Here is a 17,996-nt window from a genome sequence, read left to right as displayed (position 1 = left end):
ATGTTAGGAAATATTTTGGATAGTCTGTCCTTTGTTAAATAATAACGATGAACAATTTTAAATTGAATAAAACAGTGATTGGCACATATCGAAGAAGGATTGATCATTTTCAAAACTCGCAACCAACCTTCATTAACAAAGGTCATATTAAGTTTTCTGTCCCAATCTTGTTTAATCTTTAGTGAGAGGTTATCTTCTTGTAGTAAAAATAAATTATAAATTCTACCAATGGAACCCCTCACTAAGGAATTCATATTTAAAATAGTATCCAACAAATCAGATTCTTGCAAATATGGAAACATGGGTAAGTATTTTTGTAAAAAATGTCTAACCTGAAAATATTGCAGGAAGTGTGTCTGAGAGAGAGAATATTTGCTAATTAACTCTTCAAAAGTCATCAATCGACCACCACAAAATAAATCTGCAAAAGAACAGATCCCATTATTTCTCCATAAGAGAAAAATGGGATCAGTTATTGATAGTTTAAATAGAAAATTTGGATATAAAGAGCTAGACAATTTAAATTGTTTAAAATTAAAAGAGTTGTGAAATTGAAACCAAATCCGTAAGGACTGTTTAATAACAGGGTAGAAATTTAAATCTGGAATTTTAGATTTAAAATTAGACTGTTCAATATTTATCCAGAAAGACTGGGAATTTTATACAACTCTGGAAAATGATCACTAAACCAGTTGATTAAAAGTGAATGGAAAAATTGTTATGTTATATCTTCTACAGAGAAATCATGAGGCTTGTTACTATAATACCATTATTTATGAAAAGCTATATTCACTGGATTGAAGAAATAAAGAGGGAATCTAAAGTGCTTAGTAAAGCAAAAATCAACTGCATTTATGCAACAACTTTTTGAAAACATGTAACAGTTGCATTGGAGAGCTCCAGTGCAGGCTTCTTGCACGTAATCACACTGTCAGTGGCTGCTGCATTGCCAAGGCTCGAAGTTCAGAAACAAAGTGGAATTTCTTTCTCCTTTTAAGGCATTTCTCAAACTCAACCTCTTTCAATTAGTCCCTATGTGAGCAACACATACAAAATGCTGGAGGAACTCAGCAGGCCAGGCATCACATATCATCCTGTTCACCAATTCCCCCAGCCTCCACATGCTGCTCCAATCCCTAATCCTCTCCCTTCTGCCATGAGTGCAATCCTGATTTCTGATAACAGTCTTCCCCATAAACGTCATCTCACCATCAGGTAAGTCACATCAATGTTCCCTACCCATTCACAACTATAGGCCTGTACTCAATTGTACTTAATGTCCTGAACCCAGCCTTAAGACAAGGGGATTTTCTGGCATAACTATAGGCATCCATTAGTCTCATGAGACCATGGATTTGTGCCTTGGAAGGTTTCCAGGGCACAGGCCTGCGCAAGGTTGTATGGAAGACCGGCAGTTGCCCATGCTGCAAGTCTCCCCTCTCCAAGGGAAGGGCACTAGGGCTGATACAGCTTGGCACTGGTGTTGTCACAGAGCAATGTGTGGTTAAGTGCCTTGCTCAAGGACACAACACGCTGCCTCCGCTGAGGCTCGAACCAGCGACCTTCGGATCACTAGACCGACGCCTTAACCACTTGGCCACGTGCCAACACTCTGACATAACAGATACATGAAATACCTGCTAACTTTCAATTGAAGACACGTTGACATGATGGGACAAAGATCAAAACAGATTCGCCTTGAAATTGCAGTATATATGGATAAGCGATCAGTTTTCTCTATAGAAGCTGCTTGACCAGAGCATGTTCTACTTCTGCATTATTTTGTTTTAGTACTCCTCCAAATTTATTGTTTGAAGGATAATGCTGGCCTTTTCCAATATTCTTTGAACATGCCACAATCAATTCTACATTAAAAACTGACTTAATTTTACATCCATAACTGAATGCACAGAATAAATGTGTGTTGCTTATAATAAGTAGAAAAACTAGATCAGTGGCGTACTGTACAACTCTCCGATTTGCATTTCCACAAACACCAATAGAAATGAAAATGCAAAGTGATCATAACAGGTAACTGAATCTGGTGCATCTACTTTATCTGTCAAAGGCAAAATCAATCCCAAGGAGTACTCCATTGATAGAGATATAAACATGTAATTCCATGCTCCCATTAGAAAGCAAATAGTTATACTAGAACGTACCATAAACAAGTTATCCCACTAAGCACATAGCTAATTTCTCTTAGGAGAAAGGCACATCAAATCTGCATGGACTGGCTCTGACCCAGGGCTTCTAGTACATTTAAAACACACAAAGTGGGATTGTACACATTTTTGACAAATTGTGGAAAAATCTACAATTACTTCACTCCCAACAATGCAGAGTCAAGATGACCTTTCACCCAGCCTCCAAATATAGCCTTGTCAGGAGTTTAAGCTGTCCCCTAGGAATACAGTCGGCTGTAAGGAATGACAATATAACATCTTGTCAAGGTTTAAATCGCTCCCAGTCAGCCACATTAAAAAAAGCTAAAAAAAGAAATCCATCTGGCACCAAATATTTTCCATCCCAGTACACAGCAGACTGTCAACAACAAACATTTTGTAGAATTTTAACTCATTAGCTCATTAGTCATGCATGTTTCATGGTAGTGGGGGCAGGAGAATTCCAGTTGAGAAATGCACATGAACTACCAGTGTAAAGGGCAGGGAAATGAACTCTAAGAAGCAAACAAGAGAAAACCTGCAGATGCTGAAAATCTAAGCAACACACACACAATGCTGGAGGAACTCAGCAGGCCAGGCAGCATCTATAGAGTATGGTCAACATTTCGGGCCAAAACCCTTCATCAGGACTCATGAAGGGTCTCAGCCCTAAATGTTGACTGTACTCTTTTCCATGGAGGCTGCCTGGCCTGCTGAGTTCATCCAGCATTGTGTGCGTGTTGTTCTAAGAAGCATCCAGTTTTCTTTACACATAATGAATTTTCCTCTTTGTCTGGGAAAGACGGCTCAGAAGCATATCCAATTAAGCTTTCAATTTCCTTGTCAGTCAGGGTAAAGGTCCAATAAGAATCAGAATCAGGTTTATCATCACCAGCATATGACACGAAATTTGTTAACTTAGCAGCAGCAGTTCAATGCAATACATGATCTAGGAGAGAGAGAGAGCGAGAGAGAGAGAGAGAGAGAGAGAGAGAGAGAATAAATAAATAAATAAATAAATAAATAAAATAAAGGCATCCGTTAGTCTTGCGAGACCATGGATCTGCGCCTGGGAAGTCTTCACTCTCCAGGGCGCAGGCCTGGGCAAGGTTGCATGGAAGACCAACAGTTGCCCATGTTGCAAGTCTCCCCTCTCCACAACACCAATGTTGTCCAAGGGAAGGGCATTAGGACCTATACAGCTTGGCACCAGTGTCATCGCAGAGCAATGTGTGATTAAATGCCTTGCTCAAGGATACAACACGTTGCCTCGACTGGGGCTTGAACTCACGACCTTCAGGTCGCTAGTCCAATGCCTTAACCACTTGGCCATGTGCCACACTAAATAAAATAAATAAAATAAAACATAATAATAAATAAACAAGTAAATCAATTACATATATTGAATAGATTATTAAAAATGTGCAAAAACAGAAATACTGTATACAGTACTAAAAATAGTGAGGTAGTGTCCAAAGCTTCAAAGTCTAGTTAGGAATCAGATGGCAGAGGGGAAGGAGCTGTTCCTGAATCGCTGAGTGTGCGCCTTCTGGCTTTTGCATCTCCTACCTGATGGTAACAGTGAGAAAAGTGCATGCCCTGGGTGCTGGAGGTCTTTCATAATGGACGCTGAATTTCTGAGACACTGCTCCCTGAAGATGTTCTGGGTACTTTGTAGGCTAGTGTCCAAGATGGAGCTGACTAGATTTACAACCTACTGCAGCTTCTTTCGGTCCTGTACAGTAGCCCCTCATACCAGACAGTGATGCAGCCTGTCAGAATAGTAGGTCATCTGGTCCATCGAGCCTGCTCTAACACTTAATAAGATTATGATAGATCTGACCATGATCTCAGCTCCACAAACCTGCCTTTTCCCCATAACTCTTAATTCTCCTCCTATGCAAAAACCTATCTGTGTCTTAAATATATTTTATGAAGTAGCCTCTACTGATTTCTGCACAGTTACTACTCTCTGAGAAAAACAGTTTATCCTCATCCTTACTCTAAATCTGTTCCCCTGAATCTTGAGGCTATGTCCCCTTGTTCAGGTCTCACATATCAGTGGAAATAACTTTCCTGCCTCTAGCTTATCTCTCTCTTTCATAATTTTATATGTTACTATAATTTCATATAATTTGATAAAATCCACTCTCACTCTTCTAAATTCCAGTAAGTATAGTCCCATGTCTCAAACTCTCTACATAGGCTAACCCCCTCATCTCCGGAATCAACCTCCTCTGCACCGCCTCCAAAATCAGTATATTTTTGCTCAAGTAAGGAGACCAGACCTGTTAGTAGTCTCACCGGTACCCTGTACAGCTGCAGCTTAACCTCCCTGCTTTTAAATTCAATCCCTCTGGCAATGAAGGCCAACATTCCATTTGCCTGTTGCACCTGCAAACCATCTTTTATGATTCATGCAAAGCACTCCCAAGTCCACCTGCACAAAAGTATGCTGTAATCTTTCACCATTTAAGTAATAATCTGATTTGCTATTTTTCCTTCCAAAGTGGATGACCTCACACTTACCAATGTTGCCTTCCACCTGCCAGTCTCTTACCTAGTCACTTAACCTAATTATATCTCTCTGCAAAGTCTCCAACTCCTCTGCACGATTTGCTTTTCCACTTAATTTAGTCCCCTCTTCCAAATCATAAATGTGTAATCATAAACAGTTACGCGCCCAGCACCGACCCCTGCCTCACTCTGTTCACCATTGACTGACAACTAGAGAAACATCCATTTGTCCCTACTCTGTTTTCTATTGGTTAATCAATTGTCTATCCATACTAACATTACCCCAACTTCATACATTCTCATTTTAAGGACAGGTCCTTTTTGGAGATCCTTATCAAACGCCTTCCGGAAATCCAATTTTACAGCATCTATCTGTTCCCCTCAATCCACTGCACATTATATTCTCAAAGAACTTCAGAAAGTTTGTTAAACTGGACTTGCCCTTCATAAATCCAAAGTTCAAAGTCCAAAGTAAAATTTATTATCAGAGTACATACATGCCACCCCATACAACCCTGAGATTCTTTTTCCTGCAGGTATACTCAGCAAATCTATAGAATAGTAACTGTAAACAGGATCAATGAAAGCGCACAGCATAGAAGACAACAAACTGTTGAAATGCAAATACAAATAAACAGCAATAAATAACAAGACCATGAAATAACAAGATAAAGAGTCCTTAAAGTGAGATCATTGGTTGTGGGAATATCTCAATAGATGAGCGTAGTTACCCTCTTTTGTTCAAGAGCCTGATGGTTGAGAGGTAGTAACTGCTCCGTGTCTGCGAAATTTGTGGTGATTTACCCTGCTAATATGATGGACTGAACATCCAGGCTTTGGGCCTACTCCAGGCTGCTCTGGGGATTTGGATCTAAGGCCTCAATTTTCTTCGGAATGCTGTGGTTGTTGCTCTTTCTCTGTGCCCATGGAGGGTTGTTGGTTGGTCTTTTTTTTTATTGGGTTCTTTTGGGTTTCTTGCTTTGTGGCAACCTGTAAGCAAACAAATCTCAAGGTTGTATAATAAATGTACATTGAATTGTTTGAACCTGGTGGTGCAAGTCCTGAGGATCTGTACCTTCTACCTGATGGCAGCAGTGAGAAAAGAACATGGCCTAGGTGGTGGATGCTGATTTTCTGCGACAACGTTTCATATAGATGTGCTCAATGGTTGGGAGGACTTTACCCATGATCCACTACCTTTTGTAGGATTTTCCACTCAAAGGCATTGGTGTTCCACTCACAGGCCATAATGAAGCCAGTCAATACCCTTTCCACTACACATCTATAGAAGTTTGCCAAAGTTTTTGATGACATGCCAAATCTCCGCAGTCTCCTAAGGAAGTAGAGGTGCTGTCGTGCTTTCTTTGCAATTACTTTTATATGATGGGTCCAGGACAGGTCCTCTGAGATAGTGACACCCAGGAATTTAAAGTTAATGACCATCTCCACTCTGATCCTCCGATGAGTACTGGCTCATGGACCTCTGGTTTCCCTCTCCTGAAGACTATAATCCAGACTGTGTCTATTAGTGGAACCACTTCTACCTAGGTGTCTGCCTATTTCTTCCTTTATGATACCTTCAAGCATTTTTCTGAACACAGATGTTAAGCTAAATGGCCTATCGTTACCTGCTTTTTGGAAACTTCCTTTCTTTCTTTAAACCATTGGTGTGACATTCGTTATCCTCCAATTCACTGGGACTCGCCCAGAGTCCAGAGAATTTTGGTAAATTATCACAAATATATCTGCTATAAATTCAGCCATTTCTTACAGTACCCTGGGATGTATCCCAGGCAACTTGTCTACCTTTAGGCCCCTAGTTTGCTCATAACTACCTCTCTATTGACAGTGATTATATTGAGGTCCTCACCTCCCATCGCATCCAAAACATCCCTCTTAGACATGCTGGATGTGCTGTCAAACATGAACACTCTCACAAAACAGCCTTGGCATTTCCATATAACCCAATATTAATTTCCCCTTCTCATCTTCCAGGGGACCTATATTCACTTTAGCCACCCTTTCCCACTTTAGATAAATATAACAGCTTTTAAGGTATGCCTTTATATTTTCATACTCTATCGTCCCTTTCCTTATTGTCTGCTTAGTTCCCATCTACTTTCAAAGTGAATCCAGGATGCCAGGGAAGTCATAATCAGATGAAGCCTGGAAGGTACTGTAGATTGTACTGCATGAAAGGAATGTGGACATCAGCCAAAATGAAGTATTCAAGCTGAAGGTGGTTACATAGAAAGAGATGATGGTTATCCAGAAAGTTATGCTGATTATCCTATCAGTCATTATGTGCAGCCCATACTTCATCCACCAACTGCACAAACATCATCAACGATAATTAAGGGATAAAAGCGAAATGGTGCAGATTCTGAAAGCTGAACCAGTGGCAGAAAATTTTAAAAGCATTAAGCAAATATGGACAAAGAAGCAGACAACCTAATATTTAAGGGAACAAGAGAATGCCAAAGCAGCTGGCTGAGGTAGCATAACTCCTGCTAATTTTAGTGGTTTAAACACTACTTTTCTTCTATTTCCCAGCCAAAACCTGGCCAAACTGATAACCTTGCTGATGGGGAGGAATGAATGCCAGGTCACAACTGGAATCTTCTAAATTAATCTTGATCAATCAAGAGGGTGTTGTTTGGCCTTCAGGGCATCGGGAGCAGAGAGAATGTTCAGCTATGTGTGCAGCAGGGAGAGATCAGGGAGGGGTTAGAAGTTTGGCTACAATCTACCAGTGGTAGGAAAAGAGCTTTGAGTCTAAAGACCAGCACTGGCCCATAAGAAATGCTGAAAGGCTTCAATTTGTAGAGATTGCAGTTCCTGGCTCACTTTCATTTCATAGAGATATCTACATATTTATCATTAGTAAATCTAACTCGGTTCCTAAATGAACTTTGGAAACCCAAGTTAAGTATTCTAATCAAGCGGCTGACATCTACACAGAAAGAACAGCAATAAAAATGTGTTACATCGGCTACAATTGTATTCCCAGTCCTTTTCACTTTTAGCCACTCACACTCATCGTGACTTCTGAAATATCATTCCTCAGAATTCAAAAATCTTACAGATAAACCAAGGAAAAGAACAAAGAAAAAGCCCAAACAAGAGAGCTGTGCCTTTTTTTTGGTGGGCTAGCATGATTAAATGACAAAAAGCAATAAAGCAGCTCATAAAAGACAGAAGCAGACAAGTACAAGTCACTTACTTAAGTTATTTTTTCGAGGAAGTTACCAGGAAAGTTGATGAAGGCTAGATGTTGTCTACACAGACTTTAGCAAGGCATTTGACAAGGTCCCACATAGGAAGTTGATCAAGAAGGTTCCATATCTCTTTCAAGATGAGGTAGTAAATTGGATTAGACATTGGCTTTGTGGGAGAAGTCAAGGGAATGGTAGTAGATTTTGATATGCTTCATCTCTCTGACTGGAGGCCTGTGACTAGTGGAGTGCCGCAGGGATCTGTGATAGAACCATTGTTGTTTGTCATCTATAATCAATGATCTGGATGATAATGTGGTTAACTGGATCAGCAAATTTGTAGATAGCGCTAAGATTGGGCTGTAATGTACAGTGAAGATAACTTGCAGCAGGATTTGGACCAGCTGGAAAAATGGGCTAAAAAAAATGGCAGATGGAATTTAATGCAGACAAGTACGAAGTGTTTCACTTTGGTAGGACCAACCAGGGTAGGTCTCACACAGTGAATGGTAGGGCACTGAGGAGTGCGGTATAACAGAGGGATCTGGGAATACAGATCCATAATTCTTTGAAAGTGGTGTCACAGGTTGATGGGATCGAAGGCACATTGGCCTTCAAAGTATTGAGTACAGAAGATGGGATGTTATATTGAAGTTATATAAGATATTAGTGAGACCTAATTTGGAATACTGTGTGCAGGTTTGGTCACCTGCCTACAGAAAAGACATAAGTAAGTTTGAAAGAGTACAGAGAAAGTTTACAAGGAAGTTACTATGTCTAGAGGACCCAAGTTATGTGGAAAGGTTGAATAGGTTCAGACTTCATTCCTTGGAAGCTAGATGATTGAGAGGAGATTTAATAGAGTATACAAAATTATGGGAGGTATGGATAGGGCAAATTCAAGCAGGCTTTTTCCACTCAGGTTGGGTGGGACTACAATTAGAGATTATGCGTTGAGGGTAAAAGGTGAAATGTTTAAGGGGAACATAGGAGTAACTTCACTCAGAAAGTCATGAGTGTGTGGAACGAGTTGTCAGCGCAAGTGATGCATGTGAGCTCGATTTCAATGTTTAAGAGAAGTTTGGATAGGTACATGGTTGGTAGGGGTATGGAGAGCTATGGGCCTGGAGCAGGTCGACGTGAATAGGCAGTTTAAATGTCTCGGCATGGCCCAGATTTTTTTTTCCGGTCAGGATGGTGCCAGCCAAAAACAATTCCTCAGGCAACATTTCCAGATAAACATCTTCGATTATTTAACTTTTTCTATGCCTTCTGTTTGTTCTTTTTGTCTTGATTGTGCTTGGGAGACAGTTGGAGTTGTGATGTGCAGTTGGAGTTCGATCATGCAATCTGGAACTCTGCTGTCTCCACAGAGGACCAAAAGCACAACATGCCTCGTGCAGAAGACCTGAGACAGGCCATGGGGCCATGATCAACTCCACTTCGAAGCGCCGAGGAGGTCAGCAGTCACTTTCCACGGAGGCCACGCCTCAATGGAGGTTGATAGTGGCTGCTCTCCTCAGTTCTGGTGAGAGGATGTTTTCAAAATTCTGAGGCTTGTGTGATTATAGGACTATAGTTTATATTGCTCTCCTTCAGTTTTCTGTGTTTCTTTCTTGTTGCCGATTGGTGGGCAATGTGTTAGTTTTTGTGCGAGGAAGAGGTTGGGGAGTAAGGGTCTGATGTTCTTGTTGGTTATTCTGTGCTAGCGGTCTGCTGGTTTGTGTGTGTGGGAGAGGGGTTTGGCAGTTCGGTGCTGCTACCGCTGTTCTCTTTTTGTGGGGGAGAGGGTTGAGGGTTTGAGGTTTTTGATGTTCTGGCTGCCATCTTCCACATAGGTGACCTGTTAGTTTTTCTGTGCGAGGGAGGGGGTGGGGGTTGGGGTTTGTGAGTTTTGTTCTTTTTGCTTTTTGTGCGGGGGGGGTGGGTTGATGAGAGAAAACGAAAATGATGGTAAGAACAAAAGTTGTTAAAAAGAAATTAACATAAGGATAAAAACTACCTGACAGAAAAATGAAACATTCCATAAACATGCACTGAGCTCCTTTGGAACCGTTAGCAGAATAACAGAAGAAAATAAGAGGCCTTCCTGCCTTTCAATATCCAATGACTGATCTAAAGACATATATGTTAGCAGGTTAATTGGTCATTGTGTATTGTATTGCCATTAAGCTCGGGTTAAATTGGTGGGTTGCTGAGCAGTGCAGCACTCTGTATCTCTAAATAAAATACTGGTCTCAAATCTTCTTCTTGGCCAGTTCCCCATTACCTTCAGTTCCTCTTTCTTTCAAATATTTATCACCCCCTTAAATATATCACCTCCAAGGGGTGGAGAATACCAGAGGTTCACTACCCTTTAACAAACTGTACAAGGACAGAGAGGCCAAAGCAGGAGTGGCATGAAGTGACAAGCAATAAGAAGCTCGAGGCCATGCTAACCAATTAAATGGTTACCATTCAGTAAAGTGGTCACCTCATTACTTCATCTTCCATGTGAAGCAGAGATTCATTTCCTTCAACCTTGCCTACTACATTCAATGCTCTTAATGTAACCTCTTCATCAGTGAGGTCAAGCATAGACTAGGTGACTGTCTGCACTCTGTCCACAACAGCCATCTTGAGCTTCCAGCTGCAGGTCGTTTCAACACTCCTGATCATTTCCACACCAACACACCCTTGGTCTTCTGCACTGTCAAGGTGTGGCCAAATTCAAAATATAGGAACAGCAAAATTCACTTGGAAAGTTAATGAATATTACATTTTTAAACTTCAGGTAACCCACACCTTTGTTTTGCTTTACCAGTCCACCTAAGTTCTCGCCACCTTTTATTCATTTCCAACATTTTTATTATTAATTTTACATATAAGAATACAGAGTACAAGAAAAAAATATATATCAATACATGATACTAAATCGCATATAAAGACTCCTTACCATATATTCATACAGATTAATTAATTCGTAACATTGAAATATAGTAATTTTATTATATAAAGAAATCTAACCCACCACCAACACCAAAGCTGATTAGTAAAGAAAAAAAAATTATTAGTCATCATCTGTGCTTTAACAGCAAATCAAAGGTTTTAAAAATAAGTCAAAGGATTAAACTTAAAGTTTACTTTGAAAAGTACCGAGAAAGTTTGAAATACTTCTTTCCAATATTTTCCAAGACTCGGGCATGTCCAAAACTTATGAATGAGTGAAGCTTCTCCATTATTACATTTATCACAATACGGAGTTATATCTAAATAAAAACGAGACAACTTATCCTTGGTCATATGGGCCCTATGGACCACTTTAAATTGTAGGAGAGAGTGGCGGGCACATAACGATGAAGTGTTTACCAATTTAAAAATCTGATTCCAAGTTTCCTCAGAAATTGAAGTCTGTAAAGCTTGTTCCCAAAGACTTTTAATTTTATCTAAAGGAATACTTCTCATTCCCAACAGCATATTATAAATATTAGATATAGATCCATTTTAAAAAGGTTTCAAATTAAAAATTACATCTCGTAGATTCTTATCAGAACTTTTAGGAAATGTACTTATTTGAGACCGTAAAAAATCTCTTATTTGTAGGTATCGAGAACAATGAGTTTTGGGTAAACTATATTTAGTTGACAGTTGTTCAGACGAAAAGAGACTTCCCTCTACAAACAAGTCCTGAAAGCATTTAATACCTAATCTATCCCATTCTTTAAAAGCCACATCAATCATAGAGGGTTTCAAAAGATAATTAGAAAAAATGTGACTCGAAAGAGAAAATCTCAATAAGCCAAAATATTTTCGGAATTGCCTCCAAATCCTCATAGTGTGTTTAACTACCAGGTTATCAGTTAACTTACTCAGAGACAAAGGAAGTGAGGATACAAGAAGAGAAATAATAGAAAATTTATTTAACCACCTTTTATTCATCTTTCACATTTCCACCCATACCTCCCATTACCCAGAGTTCTTGCGCTGCTCCACCTGGTTTCATTAGTCAATCACCCACACACCTGTTCACCTGGATTTCTTCTCCCTTAGACTACCTTTCCTATCCACTCACCCACCTGGTTCCATGTGCACGTTGTCCCTCCTTTAGCTGATTTAACTTATTACCTTCCAGCTGTAGTCTCCACTTTCACCTCTCCCCTCCCGCCACCTGCCCACTTTATTTCCTTATGTGTTTCTACTTATCACACCAACCTCTTTCCTCAAGACTTTTCCCATCCTCTCTCTCATATGGCCCCACCTGCTGAACATTCCTCACCTCACCTGGTTTCACCAATCATCTATCAGTCCTCCTTCACCCCTCAACTCACCTCTTTGTAACTGACTTTCTTTCCTCTATATTCTCAGTCTCAGCACAAAATATCAACTATCCTTTTGTCTTCACTGAACCTCTGAGATACTCCAGCAATTTGTTTTTCACCTCCACCTTTACTATCATTGTAAAAATCACAGTTCGTGGAAATCCTCATCTGAGCAAAAATTAGGTTATTTGCCAAGAATCATAGCTTTAAGATCAGATTACTGGCCTCGTAATCAAGGGGGCTAGACTAATAATCAGGAGACCCATACCCAATCTCACTCGAGCAGCTGGAGTTACAAACCAATCTGACAAAAGTTAACATGTGATATTGCTATAACAGCATATGTATATGATACTGTTCTCTAAAAAATCCAATGACCCAACATTGACTCTTGGCCAAAAGTCATGTGGCTGACTTTAGAGCTCTCTGATATGTTCAGGTATGTCACTCAATTACATCATGCTACTTGTCACCGGGTCTGAATCCTGGGACACTCCAAACAGTACAGCTGAACGATGAGCTAATGAATTTCACGAAGATAGAGCACCAGTAATTTTTTGAAGGATGGTTACGGATGAGTAAAACTGACCTTACCACTGGCGAGGATGTCAACACAACACAGACAAATTGCTGCAGGGAAGCAGATTTGGTAAAAGGGACAGAAGACACCAACTACAAGTGAGTATTTTAACAACTTACGAACAACACAGCTCCAAAAGGACCACAACCTTATCAAAGGTTTTGGAGGCTTGCATGCCTTAACGACCCGGAGAGCCATGTTAGCTCGAGTCAGGGCTTTATGCTTGGGCTCTTGGTAAGGTCACCCATGTCAAACAGGTCAAAGCATAGAGGCCAGACTTAGGGTAGTCCACTGGTCCTCCAGGTTCGGGGGTTCAGCTCAAGGCTAACATCCCTGACTGGTAAAACAAAATTGTTATGGAAACAGCAATGAAGAATCCTTCTACATCTGAGTACGGCAGTACGTCTCCACCACAAAGACAATGAGTTTCATTTCCCAGGACAGCCTGGCCATACTGTACAAGGGAAATGCTATCATCCAAAACCTTTCTGCTTTTGCGGTATGCCTTTTACTACTCTGACCATCATGGGCAGGATTCTCATTCTGGCTGCTAAGATGATGTACATATGGTACCACACATCTCGGGTATCAGAAGTCATACCACCCAAGGGGAACTACGGGTGGGCTGATTGCATATCCAATAAGTACCATTCAATCTCTAGGTAGTGCCCACCTTCACAGCACCATCCTACATAGACAACATAATCCCAAAATACTGTTCCTGTTCACACACGCAATCTCCCACTGACTGATTGGACCTGTGCTCATCCTTGCAACACACACAAAATGCTGGAGGAACTCAGCAGGCCAGGCAGCATCTGTGGAAAAAAATGTACAGTTGATGTTTCGGGCCGAGACCCTTCAGCAGGGCGGATGAGTTCCTCCAGCATTTTGTGTATTGCTTGGATTTCCAGCATCTGCAGATTTTCTCTTGTCTGTGCTCATCCTTGTTGGCTTGGGAATCACTTTCAGAGAGATTGGGTGTTTAATGCCATCTCGCTGTTCCTTTTAGCGAAGGAGGGGTTGGAGGTTTGGGGTTTTATGTTCTAGCTGCCATTTTCCATGTGGGCGATGTTAGTTTTTTGTGTGAGGGAGGGGTGGGGGGTTGGGGTTTGTGAGTTTTGTTTCTTTTTCTTTTTCCTGTGGGGGCATTTGATGTCTTTTCTTTAAACAACTTAGGTGGTTTTCTGTATTTCATGGCTGTCTGGAGAGGTCGGATATCAGAGTTGTACTGTACATGCATACTTTGACAATAAAATGAACCTTTGATCAAGAGGAGGAAGAAAAATTAACACAATTTTCCAGTATAGGACAAAGGCTGCTGATATACTTGGAATGTGCTGCAAAAGATGTCACTAATGTTTATGTTATATAGTATTTTTGAAAAAAATGGTCAGAGCTTCTAATTTGGAGGAAGTGAATAATATTAAAGGAACTGCATTGTGCAAGACTATGCTCAACCAAATAGAGGGGTTCATGATGCATCCTTTCAAAGAATAATTAGGCCATGCTTATGGATGAGGATGTGGAGGAACTGAACGGCTGCCCATCCATGTTGATAAGGAAATAGGTTGGGCCACAAAAGTAATAAGTAAAAGTGAAGAACAGCGGAAGAGTTATAAATGTATGAGAGAAGATGATCTTAAAAAATGTTGATTTGAGATGCAAAGAAATGTGCTGCATTAGGCAAGAAACCACCAAATTGATAGGTTAATACAGTAGTTCAGCTTGTGGATCTTGGGAAATAATTCAACTCCAGGGACTTTTTATTGCACTATGCTAGATAATTCAGCAAAGACAATAGGTTAGTCGGAAAGTTTAACTCTCCTACAGAACAAGTACAGCTGAGTGTGACTGCAAGGTAGAGTCATTCCAAACATATTTCCAACTTCTCCTAAGGGCATTTGATTAGTCTCCCCTCCCTGAGAAGCAAATTCACCTCTATGTGGCCAAATTGACTACATGACATTTGTCTAAATGATGTTTGTTTTTATCTCAGATAAAGCTGTGTCATTCTTTGTTTCTGGATTGTCAGGAATTTCTTGATTTCAGATCAGGAATTCAGTTTACTAAGAAAACAGAAGATAGTTATGAACAGAAAATGAGAGGTCTTTTTGTCCCTGGCATCTGGCTTTAAATGCAGCTTTGATCTACGAGATAAAAATCTCCTTCATGCTACCTCCAAGCTCTGCTCTTTTAATCATCTCCTGGCTATCCTCTCATCTTCCATAAACCCAAGCTTATTCTGCTGCTCATCCCTCAGGGTCTCGTACCACATAACAATAACCCAATTGCTATTGACATTTACTTTCATACCTTAAACAAGCTCTGTAGGAGCCCAGCTTTTTGCTTTCTCAACCCTGTGCCCAGACACTGACTTGTCTCCCCCTCCAATATTCCCTTCTTGATACCAAAGGAAGGTAACACCCTAGATTTTCTCTACTCACAAGTACCTGCTTCCTCTTCAAAAGCATCATTAAGATCTCAGTACTTGCAAAACAGCATTTCATCCTCAGCTGCTCTATAACATTCTGAATCATACTGATGCCTTTGAAATTTGTGATCGTACTTTCTAAAGCTTTTGAACTCTTCGCTTCAGGTGCCCCGTTCCCATTTCAGTGAAACAGAATTATCCAAATCCCAAATTATAGTCTAGATGACTGAGCCAAAAATTATTGTATTTTTTAGTCTGTCTGCACCTTTTCAAATCATACCACCCTTTTGTTGTCTATTTGCAGAAAGTTCTGCTCCCCAGATTTCATCCCTACCCACTTAGTCCCAGTAATGGTCACAATCTTTTGGCTTTGCTTCCTGTAGTTCAGTTGTTACTTCAGGAGTGATACCTATCCTATTATCTTTGAAATTCTTCTATTTCCATTAATATAACCAGAGCAGTTTCTACATATTATCCCTCAGTAACATGAACATATAGCTATTACTGCTTCTCTAATCTGCAGCTTAATGTGAAAAAGACTAAGGAGCTGGTGGTAGACCTGAGGAGAGCTAAGATACCGGTGACCCCTGTTTCCATCCAGGGGGTCAGTGTGGACATGGTGGAGGATTACAAATACCTGGGGATACAAATTGACAATAAACTGGACTGGTCAAAGAACACAGAGGCTGTCTACAAGAAGGGTCAGAGCCGTCTCTATTTCCTGAGGAGACTGAGGTCCTTTAACATCTGCCGGACGATGCTGAGGATGTTCTATGAGTGTGTGGTGGCCAGTGCTATCGTGTTTGCTGTTGTGTGCTGGGGCAGCAGGCTGAGGGTAGCAGACACCAAAGAATCAACAAACTCATTCATAAGGCCAGTGATGTTGTAGGGATGGAAGTGGACTCTCTGACGGTGGTGTCTGAAAAGAGGTTGCTGTCCAAGTTGCATGCCATCTTGGTCAATGTCTCCCATCCACTACATAATGTACTGGTTGGGCACAGGAGTACATCAGCTAGAGACTCATTCCACCGAGATGCAACACAGAGTGTCATAGGAAGTCATTGCTGCCTGTGGCCATCAAACTTTACAACTCCTCCCTTGGAGGGTCAGACACCCTGAGCCGATAGGCTGGTCCTGGCATAATTTACATATTACTATTTAATTATTTATGGTTTTATTACTATTTAGTTATTTATGGTGCAACCGTAATGAAAACCAATTTCCCCCGGGATCAATAAAGTATGACTATGACTATGACTATGACTATGACTAATTTGCAATATTTTTCAACTAACTTTATTTCAGTAATGGGAAGTCCGAAGCTCTGGCATAATTGGCTTTCCTTGTTCCATTTTCATTCTTCCCTCCATCAGTAATATGCAATTCAAACAGACTATTTGAACCACATGGGTACAAATGAAGAAAATGGTTATGACTTAATGGCATTTACAGAGACATGGTTACAGAGGGATCAAGACCCTATCAAGCAGTATTTTCTAGCTCATAGGTTGCCATAAAAAAGGGATTTAATTTCATCTCAGCAACACACACAAAATGCTGGAGGATCTCAGCAGGCCAGGCAGCATCTATGGAAAAGAGTATAGTTGATGTTTCAGGCTGAGACCCTTCATCAGGTCCTGGCCTGCTGAGTTCCTCCAGCATTTTGTGCATGTTGCTTCAATTTCCAGTATCTGCAGATTGTCTCTTGTTCGTGATTTAATTTCATTTGTAGCTTTTTGACAGACTCCCATTTTTACTTAAGTTTGCATCCTCTGGTTCCAGTCTCTGTGATCAGAAAGAGTTTTTCTTTCTTTATTTCAGTGATTCCCAACAGGGGCAGCTATGTGACCTAAAGGAGTGTTAGGGGAAATAGAAGTTATCGGGTCTGTTTAAGATTCTTGGGGAAGGGTGGTAAGCGACATGTAACTTGAGGCACAAGACCTGAAACGTTAGTAGAGCAGGAATTCCAAAAAAAAAGGATGAGGTACTGGAACACAGGAAGAACCTGTGAGCACTTGTTATCACAACAAGTCTGAAACTCGGCAATCTCATCCAACCTTACCAACCAAACAGACATTATTGGGGATTCATAAATTAGCAACCAGGGTGCCCAATAGTTCCCCCTTGACTTATGGGATGGAATGAGTTCATGCAATTTAACAATTGATAAGTCAAGTACTGTACACCCTCTCAACTTTCTCTATAGATCTATGGGAAACAGGTCATGCAATGATAAAGCACTGGCCAGAACCAAACGGTGAAATAGAACCAATTAGTAAACCTGCTGACCCTGAGGATTCTTTCTGAGATGTTCAAAGCGACCTTGGTTTTATATGTGTAGTCAAGAACCATCTTTGGGGATTATGAGTCTATGTGATTGGTCAATTGTGCTAACTGGAATAGTATAAAAGTAGCTTGCCGAACACCAGCTCTATTCCAACTAACATTCAGTTTCCAATCCGAATCTTTGTCAATGTAATTTTCGCTGTTGTGGTTGTCTTCATCTTCGCCTCGCCAATCCTTTGCGTGCCACTATCATCATTACGTCCATGTCAACTCACTACCATCATCAACGTCCAATAGGCATTCCCAGTTTGTTGAATTTTTTATCTAATGAAGCCATGAAACCATCAGGATTGCAGCAACACTTCCACAAAAGACACCTGAAAAGGCTACTTATGGTATTACTCAGTTCCAAAAGATGAAAGAAGCATTTGAAAAGCATTGCAAACTCAAGTCATTTGCCAAGAAAGCTAAAAATAACCTTGATAGTGGTCTCATTGCTTC

This window comes from Mobula hypostoma, chromosome 27, assembly GCF_963921235.1.
Source record: "Mobula hypostoma chromosome 27, sMobHyp1.1, whole genome shotgun sequence".
Classification (NCBI taxonomy): Eukaryota; Metazoa; Chordata; class Chondrichthyes; order Myliobatiformes; family Myliobatidae; genus Mobula; species Mobula hypostoma.
Note: the sequence above shows the minus strand (reverse complement) of the source record.